The sequence below is a fragment of the Brassica napus genome, chromosome A5, assembly GCF_020379485.1.
Source record: "Brassica napus cultivar Da-Ae chromosome A5, Da-Ae, whole genome shotgun sequence".
In the NCBI taxonomy this organism is placed as follows: Eukaryota; Viridiplantae; Streptophyta; class Magnoliopsida; order Brassicales; family Brassicaceae; genus Brassica; species Brassica napus.
The window spans coordinates 15320981-15336094 of NC_063438.1; the positions used below are offsets into that span (position 1 = coordinate 15320981).

At 47.1% G+C, this 15114-nt stretch overlaps 1 pseudogene; it reads right to left on the reverse strand.

Moving 5' to 3' along the window:
* Positions 1–15114, reverse strand: part of LOC106453916 — a 28307-nt pseudogene extending 13193 nt beyond the window's left edge.

The following is a 15114-nucleotide window of genomic DNA, read 5'->3' on the forward strand; positions in this document are numbered from 1 at the left end:
TATCAGGTAGAAGGTTTCGACCAGGCAAGCTTCAGGTTCAGTGAAGTTGGCAATGGCTGTGGAGGAGGACCCTTGGCATTCTCCCATGTTATGTTTACTGAGTATATTCATTGACATACTCCTCTGCATTAGATGAGTACTGGAGGGTCCCTGATCGGTTCGATTTCCAAGTAGTGGATATCACCGGTCTTTTATAAAGAATCTTTCAGCCAAAGGATTTTATGACTTGTTGAACAACAACTGGTCACTGGCAAGTTACCAGTATGTCATCGACTTATACAAGAACATATGTGACAGTTGACATGAGTGTGAACGAAGAGAGATGCGTCAGCGGATGAGGTGATGAAAGCCAATCGTGAGAAGATGATGTTTGAGTGAGAGATACCAAGAGCGTGGAGAGTGTTTTAGACCACATATTGGCTTCTGGAAGCGACAGAGGTGGTTGGGACGATATTTATCAATAAAACCATGTGGCTGCATCATGTAAACAACCTCAGTTAGATCATCTTGGAGGAAGGCATTATTGATGTCTAACTGTTTCAGAGTCCATGACTTTGTCACTGCTATTTCAATGACAAGTCTGATGGTGGTCTGATGGTGGTAGATTATGACTTGACTGAATGTTTCAGAGTAGTCAACTCCATATCTTGTGTGTATCCCTTGGCTACTAGTCTGCCTTTGCATCGCTCTTCCTTGCCATTTGCGAGGTACTTCGTTGTAAAAATCCATTTGCACCCAATTAAATTCTGGTCTGGTGAAGGTGGTTCCAAATCCCACGTATAATTGACAATATGTGCATTGAACTCTGCTATTGCTGCTCTCGCCATTCTTTTTCTTTCATTTCTTGAATAATTATAGTTGGCTCTGAGGAGTGTTGCTTTTGTCTGCAAAGTGAAGAGTTAATTTCTGCACGGTTTTAATATTATTTTGGCTCTTGTTTTCATTTTGTGGTGGTTATGGAACTGGATTGTGGTTACTTGGTTGTACAGACGTGGATGATTGGGTTTGGGATGTATTTTCAAGTTGTGTTTACTGAGCTATGGCTTGCAACTCATTTTGTTCTTGAGCAGTGGGCTCATGGAGAGACGGTGGCTGAATCATGGGTTGTGATTCATTTTGAGAAGAGCAGTGGGCTCTGAGGAGGAAGAAGATGATGTAGTTTGAGAGTTGGAGGTAATATGAGATTTGGTGGAGGAGGAGAAGTGTGGTGAAGGTTCTTAGGCAAGGGTTTCCCATAGATGGCTGTGGCATGACCGGGATGTTGTAGCTGCAGGGGGTTTTAGTATTAGGTGTGGTTTGGGTCTGTGGATCACATACTCGTGATTGGCTTGGAACGGGAACTCTGTCTCAAAAATGGACATGTCTGGACGTATAAATACGGGTAGATCAGGTTCAAGACAGAAGTAAAGCAAATCTGAAGTAGACAGAATATCAAGAAATACACATCGCTGTGATTCTCTGAACCTTATGAGCATTGTATGGCCTTAACCAAGGGAAGCATAATCACCCAAAAACACTCTCAGGTTCTCATAGTTCGGTATTACTCCAAAAAGTATCTGAAACAGAGATCGCATCGAGAGAGTTAGTGTGGGAACCGAAATTCGCACTGTCGATTTCCGTTTAAATAAGGAAACTAAGAAAACCCTAGTTTCCCAGAGGACCCGGATATCTGTTAATTACCACACGTCAAGCAATCAGAACACGAGAATAACAACGATAAAAATAAGAAATCGAAAAGAGAGCAAAGTAGATCTTATTCCGAATCTGCGTATGAGCGTTACAACAAGGTATAAGCCTGGGCTCGAGAGCTGTCGGCGAGATTCCTAGTTCTAGCAACCCTAAGACGGCTAAACCTAATTGAGTCGCAGCTCGAAATAACAAAAACGGAAAGTTGCCTAAATCGCTCTAAGTGCTAAGTTTGCTCTGAAAAAGTTCTCTCTTCTGCTCCTCGCCTAGGACTCCTTATATACTAGCTCCAAGGTCGGTTTACGCTTTTACTCTTCTGCCCTTAAGCCGTCATAGCATAAAAATGGAGATATTCCATTTTTCCCGATCTTCACAATTATCTTCAAAACTTCCGTATTTATCCGCGGAAACTTGACATTTATCCTTCCTCGCGGGCCAAGCGCGAACCATGCTGTGGTTCACGGGCTTTTGGTTAGGAAAATCGTAGGATGGGCCTCGAGTCGTGTTTTAGGTCCCTTTGGGCCGTCTTCCGACTCGACACGTTTACTACGAGTTTTCCGCGGTTTCTAATCCGCGAAGTTTGATCGATGAATTAGAATAGCGGGAAACATAGACTGAGCTTGCTACGGTCTTCGGGAGATAGCATTCGAAGGTTTGACGAGAATGCAAGGACTGGTGTCGTATCGATGTTCGGAAAGGTTCAATCGCTATACAGCGACCGAACTTTGGCTCGAGCCCGGTCGCTATGTAGCGACCGAGCGAAACGAGTGCTCGGTCGCTACGTAGCGACCGAGCTTCGGCTTGAGCTCGGTCGCTACGTAGCGACCGAGCGGGACGATCGCTCGGTCGCTACGTAGCGACCGAGCTTTGGCTCGAGCTCGGTCGCTACGTAGCGACCGAGCGGGACGATCGCTCGGTCGCTACGTAGCGACCGAGCTTGGCTGAGCTCGGTCGCTACGTAGCGACCGAGCGGGACGATCGCTCGGTCGCTACGTAGCGACCGAGCTTTGGCTCGAGCTCGGTCGCTACGTAGCGACCGAGCGGGACGATCGCTCGGTCGCTACGTAGCGACCGAGCTTTGGCTCGAGCTCGGTCGCTACGTAGCGACCGAGCGGGACGATCGCTCGGTCGCTACGTAGCGACCGAGCTTGGCTGAGCTCGGTCGCTACGTAGCGACCGAGCGGGACGATCGCTCGGTCGCTACGTAGCGACCGAGCTTTGGCTCGAGCTCGGTCGCTACGTAGCGACCGAGCGGGACGATCGCTCGGTCGCTACGTAGCGACCGAGCTTTGGCTCGAGCTCGGTCGCTACGTAGCGACCGAGCGGGACGATCGCTCGGTCGCTACGTAGCGACCGAGCTTTGGCTCGAGCTCGGTCGCTACGTAGCGACCGAGCGGGACGATCGCTCGGTCGCTACGTAGCGACCGAGCTTTGGCTTGAGCTCGGTCGCTACGTAGCGACCGAGCGGGACGATCGCTCGGTCGCTACGTAGCGACCGAGCTTTGGCCCGAGCTTGGTTGCTACGTAGTGACCGAGCGGGACGATCGTTTGGTTTGAATCCCAAAGAATACTTCTTCGTAGAAATAACCTCGTATAGTTATTTTTACGAAAATTACATCCCTTCTTTAACTCTTTCGGAAATACGATCTCTGAGGATTTTCGGGTGGTAATTCCGTCGTAACCGTTTTTGACCCCAACAGTTAGCCCCCCAGCCCGTTAGGATCATGCATGGGGGGATCCTAGCGTGCGGTTAGGCATGTTTGGCAAGTTAGGCGTGATGGATGGAATTAATATGCGAAAGTCCGAGCTTGAATAGTAAATCCTCATGTCTTATAAGAAGAGAGGTAACTTGTTCCATAATTTTTTCACTTTCTTGTTTTTCTCTAAGATCTTTCAAAAACTTTCTATCTTTCTCTCCACCCTTTTCCTCTATTCTCTTAAGAGAAGTGTAAAGATGTCGAGCAAGAAAAAGATTGCGAAAAAAGGGTCTTCGTCCGCGAGTCCTTACGAAGAGCTCGTCGTTCCGAAGACGGAGTTCGTGCCTCACTCGGTGCATCCTGCCGAGAACGAGGCATGGTGGGTTGCTCATTACGGCTCGTTGATCCCTCCCAAGGAGAAGCCATTCCCGGTCCTGGTCCATCGTGGAGTCGAGGGAAAGGACGCAAGTAGGACCACTGACGAGTTTCTCGCGACGATGCGGTCGTTCTACCGCATCCCGGATGTTGTGGAGTTCCGGGTTCCCTGCCGCGGGGAATGTGCTAACAACCCCCCGGAGGGTTACTTTACTTGTTATGAGGTGTTCATAGTGCGTTGTCGCCTCTGGTTCCCCATACCCGAAATTCTCGTCCGAGTGTTGGACCGTTTTGAAGTCGCGATAAGTCAGTTGACACCCCTTGCCATTCAGCACCTTATTGGGATCTTGATCCTAAGCTATGAGCATGGCCTTTCCCTTTCCGTCGATCATTATGAAGCGCTTTTGAGGCTTCAACTTGTCAAGGATACGGATAAGCATAGGTTTGTCCCTCGGAAATTTATGTCGGTGGTTAAGAAGTTCATTTCGAACTTCAACTCGTGGAAGAAGTTCTTTTTCTTTGTTCGTTTGGACGCTGCGTCCGTCGAAGAGAGTTGCATTCCACTGTTCCGGAGGTTGCCGAACAATCGTCCCTTCATCAATCCTCTTGCTCCGTTCCCTGAGGATATTATCGCGGTGAGGGATCTTCTCAGGAATGGTCCCTTCTTCTGGACTTCTTTCACGCCGAGAAGGGTTCGGAAGGCGCTGAAATTTGTGCAACCTGGTCCAGCTTTGGACGCGGATACGGGAAGCGACTCCGAACCCGACGGCCAGAGTCCCGTTGAAGCTCCGACAGCCGCGCCGGAGTCGAGCTCTTGGAAGGGAAAAGACGTCGATCTCGGCGACATAGAGTTTTCGATGGATGACTCTATGCTTCCAGGATGGGATCCGAACCTTGCTTACGGCGACGGAAGCGGTTCGAGCGAAGCCCCCATTCCGGACTTCGATGATTTCTTTGCTGGGCTGCCATCGGGTTTCGATGCTCCTCCTCCTACGAAAGAATCGGCGAGGCCGAGAGTCGTTGCGGAAGGATCTCGCATCATCAATGGGGTTAGTTTTTTTTTGGGAATTTTTAAGTGATTGTCCTATGTATGGATTTGTAACACGCCTATTGATTTTGCAGGGCCTGAGCTTGCTGGGCTCGGCCATCGAGGCGGGTCATAGAGAAGCCATGGTCTACCGCTTCAAGGCGGAGAAAGCGGAGCGGGATCTCGCCCGCGTGCAAGGCGAGATGCTGGAGCGAGAGGCACAGCTTACTCGTGATCATGCGCGGGCTGTTCGCAGATCGGAGAGGAAAGGCAAAAGAGAGATCGTCGAGGTGATGAAGACTCGCGCATCTCAGTTCCAGGTTGAGTACGGGAATCTTAAGAATGCCTTTACCTCGGTGGGCGACTTTCGCGAGTGCCGTGGTTCGGTCGGAAGTCTTTGGAGGACGCAAGCCGACGACTATGTGTTTGAAGAAGAAATGAGCTTGATGAAGAGTGGGATGAGTGACCGTGCCCACGCTGAGGCGCTTATCCCTCCGATCGACGAGAGGATTCAAGGGTTCTGGGATTCCATCCCGGTTTCTCCTGATACCGAGGAGGTCCCGATCGATTTTCACGGCGGTGGCGAGGAAGTGGATCGTCCTGCGGATGCGTTTGGTGCTTCGTTGTCCGGGGACTTCGACTTTGGATTATGAGGGATGGATCAGTTATCCTTGTTTTCGGCCGAATGTGGCCCTTTGAATTTGGATTTCGTTTAGGCCACGATGGCCGTATTTGTATTTCCGGGACTGGCCGTTGGTGGCTTTGAATCCCTTGCCGCTTTACGCGGTTTATTTATATGATAAATGTTTCGTTTCGAGTTTTTCCTGAGTAGGGTTGAAGTAAATACGAGTTGTCGTCTCGTATGTAGTTCTAATTAGACGTTCAATCTGTTGGTTCGTTCGTGATTTTCGTAAAAATTTATCTGTCTTTACGATTTTCGAGAACATTGAGATACGAACGGAGAGGCATGGTTTATGATCTCGTATCTTTTAGATATCATGCCTTGAGATGTTTGAGACCAGAGCGTTGGGTTTAGGGCAAGACCTAGGTTTACTTTCGGTTAAGGTTTGTGCGGTGACTAGCCGGCTATCGTTTTTCCTGTTGCGATTTCTTCCTGACTCGCACCGGTTTAAAGTCCGCGATATGTTCTCGGCTTATATGACTTGTATGGTACGAATCGAGCATCTTCTCAGAATCTGGAAGTGCTAAACCAAAATTTCGGATTTTTGTTGTAGCGCGCTTTTGTCCTTGTGCTGGACGTTTTTAAAGATCAAAAGAGTGATCGGATTGCGTTTGTTTAAGACGGCTGGCGTGTTCGTCGGGGCCAATCGACGAACGGGGTGTAAGGTTTTTAGTGGTCGCGTTCGGACAATTTGTTTAGCATTGTCCTCGAATTTTAACTTTTTGCGACGTCTCGCAGTTATTTTCGAGGATTATGCGTGTTTGAAAGGTGATAATCTTTACGATTTTTGGGCCGGATGAGGCCGCAGACGAGCGTAAACTGAAGCGTAAGCGTTTTCGATAAAAAGACAGTGTATATTGTAAAAATTTTTATGTTTCTAAAAACTCGATTACAATAATGGCGATTGTGGGAGTATACGAGTATACGCACCCACTCCCCCCCCCTTTTTAGAGAGGGGGATAGCTGAACTCGTCTTTTGACAAGCTGCCTACGTACCCCTTTCGAGGATCAAGCCATCTCGTAGTTCTGTTTCATGCCGCGAGTGTTCTTACTCGGCGGTTGGTGTCGCGATGTCCGCCTTGACCGTGTCGATCGTGGCTGGGTCGACGCTATTTTCCGGATGTTCCGGTTGAGTTGTCGCGTGGGCTTCGGATTTATGTCGAGCTTCGACGTCCGATGCGTTTGCGTTGACAGACGATTTTACTTCGTCCTTGTGCGGGGTGCTTTTGGCCGAAGATCGATCTATCTTCGCGCGTTTGCCGTTTGCAGAAGCCGTGATTTGCCTTAACTTATGCTCCGCGAGGAAGCATAGTCGCGACTGTTTTTGGCATCCCCAGATGGCCGCGACTCCGCTCGGCGTTGGGAACTTGAGACCCAGGTGGTAAGTTGACGGAACTGCCTGCATGGCGTTGAGCCATGGGGTTCCCATGATCACGTTGTAGATAGCGGGATGGTCGACTACCGCGAATTCGACGATTTTCGTGATCTCCTTGGCCATGACTGGCAATTGGATTGACCCGAGAGTCATCGACACTTCGCCTGAAAAACCCGTGAGTGGTTTTGGCGTCGGAATTACCTCTCCGAGTTCGATACTCATCCGATTGAGAGTGTCGCGGAAGATTACGTTGACCGTGCTTCCCGTATCGACGAGTACCCTTCCGACTTCTAAATCTCGTATGACGAGATCTATGACGAGAGGGTCGCAGTGAGGTTGGTCGATACCGCCGGCTTCTTCCTCCGTGAAGGTGATCGAGCAATTTTGGCCGTCTCGAGGAGGAGACCATGTAGGCCATTTTGCGCTTGATTCTGCCTTCCGTTGGTAAGCCTTGATGGCTGACACGGTATCGCCGCAGTATTGAGATCCTCCGATGATCATATTGACTCTGCGACGATTGTTATCGTTCCCTTTGTCATCCGGCCTCCTACCGCGTTTATCCCCAGGTTGGTTTCGTTGAGGAGATTTTTCGGCGGGCGGATTTCTGTCCGTCTTTGGAGGCCGATCAGAATCGAGGATGAGATCCTTGACGCTAGTTACTTCCGAAAGCTCTCCAGCGAGCAGCTTCGCGGCCAGTCTTGCTCCTAAGACTTTGCAATTAGTCGTGGAGTGTCCTCGGGATTGGTGGAACTCGCAGAAGGTGTTCTCGTCATACCCTTGATTGCGAGTCCATGTGTTGCCCGTGGTCCGGCCTTGATCCGAACTGATCGCATAGTTATGCGCCCCTTGGAGATCTTCCCCCTCGTGATGGACGTACTTGTCGTTACGAGAGTTCTTCTTTTTCCCCTTCGGATCTGCGTCTTTCGAGGATGGTCTTGCCGGCTTATGTTTTTGCGATAAGACTTTAGTTTCTTCCTCCACTATGATATAGTCTGTTGCTTTGTGGAGGGCGTCCTGGATCGTTCGCGGTTTGTCGAGAGTTATCCATTTTCTGAATTTCGACTTGTACCAGAGCGTCTTTCTCAGCGCGTCGATGGCCACTTTGTCGCTTATCCCGCTGACCCTGGACATTATCAATTTGAACCGACTGATAAACTCGCGGAGGGGTTCGTCTTCCCTCTGGGAGAGACTCCAGAGATCAACATCGGAGGTTTCCCTGTCTATGAATACAGAGTACTGTTTGAGGAATTCCGATGCGAGCTGTCGAAAACTCCCGATGGTGTTGCGACGAAGGCGTGCGAACCATTCGAGCGCTGCTCCTTCAAGATTTTCGACGAACAGGCGGCAATAGCCGGCATCCTTTTCGCCGTCCTTCAGTCTTGCTCTTCCCATCGCGATGTGGAAAGCCTGAAGGTGCGCTTTCGGATCGGCCGTACCATCGTACTTCGGTACTTTGATCTTTCCCGGATCGGACACCCTCATGTCCGAAATGCGACTGGTAAAGGGGGTCTTTCGAGCTCCTTCCAGCAGTCGATCGATCTCGGGGGCAGCACTAGTAGCATGATGGATTTGAGACTTTACGGCTCTCACTTCTGCCGCAGTCTTGGTGATGTAGTCGCGAAGATCGCGGATATCCGATGTCTCGTCAGAGGATTTCCGAGCCTGTCGGCGCTTACTGCGAGTGAGCTCGGTTTGCCTTTCGGCCAGCTCCTCTTGTTCGTTCCAATAGGCGACTTCTTCTTCTTCCGTCATTGGTTTTTCGAACGGGGAGCCTTCCCGAGCGGATCGGCTTCTGGTCCTTCTTGGATGTCTGTCGCCATCCTCGTCGCTGTCGTTGGAGACATCGCTAGGATCCAGGTCAATGTGTTCGGCTTCGTTATCCTCCGAGTCCTTTGCAGGGAGCGGAAGACTTTCAGAGTTCCCCTTCTCGATGGGAGACTTCTCGCTGGGGTTTTGACCGGAAGGTCGTTCCCGCGCGACTCCTGCTCTATCGAGTGGGGTGGCGAAATCGAGCCTCTTCCCGCGGATTTTGGTGGTTCCGCGGGGACGGATAGCTTGGGTCCTTGCCGTTAAGGTTTCAACCTGTTTGGTCAAGGTATTCACGAGCTTATCCTGTTCTTCCGACCTTTTTTCATAGGTGGCGAACATCTTTTTAAACTCCTCGAGAGTCGCGGCGTTGGCTTGCGCGTTGGCCGCAGATACGTCCGCTACCGGAGTGTGGAGATCGGTGCCGCTGCCTCCGTTAAGGGGAGTTTGCACGTTATCCGCGTCGTTGGTTGACATGTCTGACTGTGTGTGGCTTTTGCGGGTTAGATTGATCCGTAAGTCCCCCTCCTTCTAGCGCCAAACTGTGGGAACCGAAATTCGCACTGTCGATTTCCGTTTAAATAAGGAAACTAAGAAAACCCTAGTTTCCCAGAGGACCCGGATATCTGTTAATTACCACACGTCAAGCAATCAGAACACGAGAATAACAACGATAAAAATAAGAAATCGAAAAGAGAGCAAAATAGATCTTATTCCGAATCTGCGTATGAGCGTTACAACAAGGTATAAGCCTGGGCTCGAGAGCTGTCGGCGAGATTCCTAGTTCTAGCAACCCTAAGACGGCTAAACCTAATTGAGTCGCAGCTCGAAATAACAAAAACGGAAAGTTGCCTAAATCGCTCTAAGTGCTAAGTTTGCTCTGAAAAAGTTCTCTCTTCTGCTCCTCGCCTAGGACTCCTTATATACTAGCTCCAAGGTCGGTTTACGCTTTTACTCTTCTGCCCTTAAGCCGTCATAGCATAAAAATGGAGATATTCCATTTTTCCCGATCTTCACAATTATCTTCAAAACTTCCGTATTTATCCGCGGAAACTTGACATTTATCCTTCCTCGCGGGCCAAGCGCGAACCATGCTGTGGTTCACGGGCTTTTGGTTAGGAAAAATCGTAGGATGGGCCTCGAGTCGTGTTTTAGGTCCCTTTGGGCCGTCTTCCGACTCGACACGTTTACTACGAGTTTTCCGCGGTTTCTAATCCGCGAAGTTTGATCGATGAATTAGAATAGCGGGAAACATAGACTGAGCTTGCTACGGTCTTCGGGAGATAGCATTCGAAGGTTTGACGAGAATGCAAGGACTGGTGTCGTATCGATGTTCGGAAAGGTTCAATCGCTACACAGCGACCGAACTTTGGCTCGAGCCCGGTCGCTATGTAGCGACCGAGCGAAACGAGTGCTCGGTCGCTACGTAGCGACCGAGCTTCGGCTTGAGCTCGGTCGCTACGTAGCGACCGAGCGGGACGATCGCTCGGTCGCTACGTAGCGACCGAGCTTTGGCTCGAGCTCGGTCGCTACGTAGCGACCGAGCGGGACGATCGCTCGGTCGCTACGTAGCGACCGAGCTTGGCTCGAGCTCGGTCGCTACGTAGCGACCGAGCGGGACGATCGCTCGGTCGCTACGTAGCGACCGAGCTTGGCTGAGCTCGGTCGCTACGTAGCGACCGAGCGGGACGATCGCTCGGTCGCTACGTAGCGACCGAGCTTGGCTGAGCTCGGTCGCTACGTAGCGACCGAGCGGGACGATCGCTCGGTCGCTACGTAGCGACCGAGCTTTGGCTCGAGCTCGGTCGCTACGTAGCGACCGAGCGGGACGATCGCTCGGTCGCTACGTAGCGACCGAGCTTTGGCTCGAGCTCGGTCGCTACGTAGCGACCGAGCGGGACGATCGCTCGGTCGCTACGTAGCGACCGAGCTTGGCTGAGCTCGGTCGCTACGTAGCGACCGAGCGGGACGATCGCTCGGTCGCTACGTAGCGACCGAGCTTTGGCTCGAGCTCGGTCGCTACGTAGCGACCGAGCGGGACGATCGCTCGGTCGCTACGTAGCGACCGAGCTTTGGCTTGAGCTCGGTCGCTACGTAGCGACCGAGCGGGACGATCGCTCGGTCGCTACGTAGCGACCGAGCTTTGGCTCGAGCTCGGTCGCTACGTAGCGACCGAGCGGGACGATTGCTCGGTCGCTACGTAGCGACCGAGCTTTGGCTTGAGCTCGGTCGCTACGTAGCGACCGAGCGGGACGATCGCTCGGTCGCTATGTAGCGACCGAGCTTTGGCCCGAGCTTGGTTGCTACGTAGTGACCGAGCGGGACGATCGTTTGGTTTGAATCCCAAAGAATACTTTTTCGTGGAAATAAACTCGTATAGTTTATTTTTACGAAAATTACATCCCTTCTTTAACCCTTTCGGAAATACGATCTCTGAGGATTTTCGGATGGTAATTCCGTCGTAACCGTTTTTGACCCCAACAGTTAGTGTGAGGAGACGGTTGATTAAGTTAACGGCCGCTGAGAAAGCAAACGTCCAATACTAATTTGGTAGTGATTCTGTGGAGAGCAAGGTAAGCCCAGTATCTACAATGTGGCGGTGTTTTCTCTCCGATAGGCCATTATGTTGTGGTGTATGCGGCGGAGATGTCAAGTGAGTGATGCCATTTGTAGTTAGAAAGCTTCTCAAATCGATGTACTCGCCCCCATTATCCGAGAACAATGTTCTAATGGCCGACTGAAACTTCTTTTCTATAAGTGCTTTGTAAGCGATGAACACCTCTTTCACCTGCGATTTTTGTTTCAAAGGATAAAGCCATCTATATCTTGAGTAGTGATCAATAAAAACGACATAGTACTTGTAGTTATCGACATAGATAATTGGTGAGGACCAGACATCACTAAAAACATATTCAAGGGGTTGATATGAGACAATGGAAGAGTTTGTAAATGGTAATTTGTGGCTCTTATTAATCAAGCAATCAGAACAAGACAAATGTTTTTGGGTACTAGTAATAATAGGAAGAGAAAACTGACAAACAATTGTGTTTAAAATAGAAAAAGAAGAATGGACAAGCCGAGAACATGAAGAGATAGATGGTTATGGGTTGAAAGAGGTGAGCATGGCCATTGGATGAGAGTTTGTAACAACAGGCCATTCATACAACTCATTCCTAGTCTTGCCTTGGAGTAATGGGATCCCCGTGCTGAGATCCTTCACCTGAAATTTAGAAGGGAAAAATTCCACCGAAACACCACTAGTGTTACATAGGCGATATACGAAGATAAGATTTTAATCAATATTGGGAACACAGAGTATGTTTTTCAAGGATAAATCACGAGTGAGAGTGGGGAGAGTAGATGAACCCGTATGTGTTATTGGTAGGCTTGATCCATCAGCAAGCAGAACATCATCTTCACCCTGATATGGATGATGTAAGGCAAGATTGTTGAGGTCGGAGGTGATATGGTGAGTAGCACCAGAGTCTAGGAGCCAGTGTTTCGCTGTATAAGGCTGGTTCACAGCGATATTAGTACGCTGTTTCTATGGGCAAAAAGGGCTGCTTGCGTGTTGATTGTTCGCAGTTTGTAGGCCCTGGAGCTGAGGACAACGCCTATCATTGTCCTTGAGTGTTACAGATTTGGCATTTACCCAAATATGGCTTGAATGGGCGTGCATCAGAACGTTGCATGAGCTGATTGTTCTGATTGTTGTAGGGGTTGTTGTTGTAGTGCTGGTTGTTGTTGTTGTTGTTGTTACGGTTGTTGGAGTAGTTGTGTTGCTGTCGGTGTTGCACTGCATTCGCCGATGTTGGGATCACAGATGATGTTGTATCACGAACAGAAAGAAGCTTGGCTTCATGATTCAACAAGCGCTCATGTATCTTTGTTATACTCGGAGGAGTATCTTTTCCTTCGATCTGATCAACCACAGTCTTGTACTCCTCAGGTTATCCTCCAAGTAGAACTTCAACTTGATCCTCATGATCATATGGCTTCTCTAAGATCGCAAGTTGGTCAAGCTTGGTGATGGCGCCTTGGAGATACTCATCAATCGACTTAGTTCTTTTGGTGTAGTACTTCAGCTGGTTTTTCAGTTGTTTGATATGTCCCCTACTCGGCGTAGCGTAGATCGAGGCTAGATTTTCCCAGATCTCTGATGCAGTTGTCATGCGTGACATGGTTGGCTAGATCGGGGTGGAGATAGCACCAAGAAGAGCACTGTAAATCAGTTTGTCTTGGCGATTCCAGCGTATGAACTCGGGATTCTCGGTGACAGCATCTCCGGTGGTGGGACAACATGGTTACTGTCTAGATGCTTTACCAGAGCATAACCATCCAATAGGGCATGAACTTGTAAAATACAAATGAGGTTGTTGGTGCTTGTAAGTTTTGAAACATTTGACATGTTGATGTGCAAAAATGTGTTGTTGCTGATCGGGGTGGTCTCGGTTGTGTTGGTGGAAGAACTCGTGGCGGCTAGAGATTGAGATCAGAAAATTTTTCTAGGTTTAGGAGCGTTTGCTCTGAAACCATATAGATTATGGAAAGTTATAATCTTATTAGAACCTTTGTACAATACTTATACATGTAGAGAGTAGGGTTTAAGAGAAGAGTAATTACATAGAGATCCTCAACTATCTATATTCACATATATATCCAATATTTTCTTCCTATAACATCATTATAAGAGTAAAGTAAACCCTCCTGAATAATATAATTTCCCAAGAATGTCTAAGGTTTGGTATCAACAACTATCGGAAATATAAAGGGTATTACCTGATCCTTCATAAACAAGTTTGCTCTAAACTCTCTCCAATCCATATTAAGAACAAAAGGCTTTGGAGCTCCGGAATCAACTGTTTTCTTTCCATCAGAAGGTTTGTTTTCTTGAGAAGCATCTCCTCCTTGATGAATAAAACAGCTCCACTATTATAAGATAAAGGAGAAATTTAAAGTAAACGCACAATCCCACATCATTGGGAAGTAAGCAATATAATCATCATGGTCATCCCACAAAAGGAAGTTTCACTATCTACTACCAAAGCTAACTCTCTAGTAATTTTTCTATGTTCATCAAAGTTCCACACTTGGCCATGAACAGAGCGGGGCATGAGGAGGCCTGCTTCATGGGCTGCTAATTTTTAATGCTCTCATGTACTCTATGATTTCATAATGATAATTTTGATAGAAACTAGTTCACCATAGTTTCAACCAAAGATGTGCCTACACTACATTGAAAAAGGCATTCGTCTAAGGCCCCAATTAATATAACTTTATTTGAAGTTTCATAATTTAAAATAATTTCTAGTCTAGTGATTTAGATTTTTTTTTTGAAAAATCCTTTCCACGAAAGTTCGACTTACTCACCTTTTGAATTCAACTATTTTCCTATATGATATAATTATAGCATAGTTACTTAATAAACTTATTCTTTTATGGTTTTAGACTTTATGTATTTGGTGAAAATGATATATTGTAGCGCAATTCTCTCAAACAAACATTTTTTTAAGTTTTTGTCACAAAAAAAAACTTCCAAATATCAAAATGTTTCATTAAAAGGCAAAAGACTTTATACCCTAGATATATAAATACAAAAAAAAATCAATATAAAAATAAAATAAAATTTTTATAATCAAATTCGAATATTTTATAAAAATAATTTTTTGAATTTTTTTTCAAATTTTCTTTTTGAAATTCAAAAATCATTTTTGAAACTATTTAAAAAATTTTATTTATAAATTTTAATATTTATTTTTTTTAATTTTGAACATCACTCCCAAAACCTCACCCATTAACTCTAAACCATAAGCATATATTAGTTAACTCTAGGGGTATAAATGTATATTTACCACGTTAATGAAACATTTTGGTCATTTTTATCTTTAGAGGCTATATTGTTACAAAACATTTTTTAGGACTATCCTAAAATATATCTCTATATTGTATTCGAAAATTGTTTTTAATATAGTTGGAACATAATCCTTAAACTGAATGAAACATCATCCTTAAACTGAAATGAAAAGTACTCCGCACACATCAACTCCGGAAAACAACATTCCATAGTTTAGAACACCAAAAATTTCAAACAACAAAGTTTAAAAACATAACATAGAGCCAAACATCTTGTGACAGCATGACCACTCTTACACCTGCCAAACAGAATAACAACAACAAAGCTGTAAAATCAAGCTATAAACCAAAAGCATAAAAAAATTCTAAACCAAGAGAAGAGATTTTATCTTATACATATGGAAGACCAATTTAAGCAGCAAATTATGATGCAAAAACAATTTAAGAAACAAAACTAAAACAATCATATTGGTGACATACCTCTTTCAATCTTTTCAAGTTCTGCAATATCCTCAAGGATTTGTGCATTAGTAAGCACTTGTGACTCGCATCGAATGTCTTGTTTTAGGCATTGCTCGGTACACATGAACACCTCATGCAGTGAGTAAGGCAT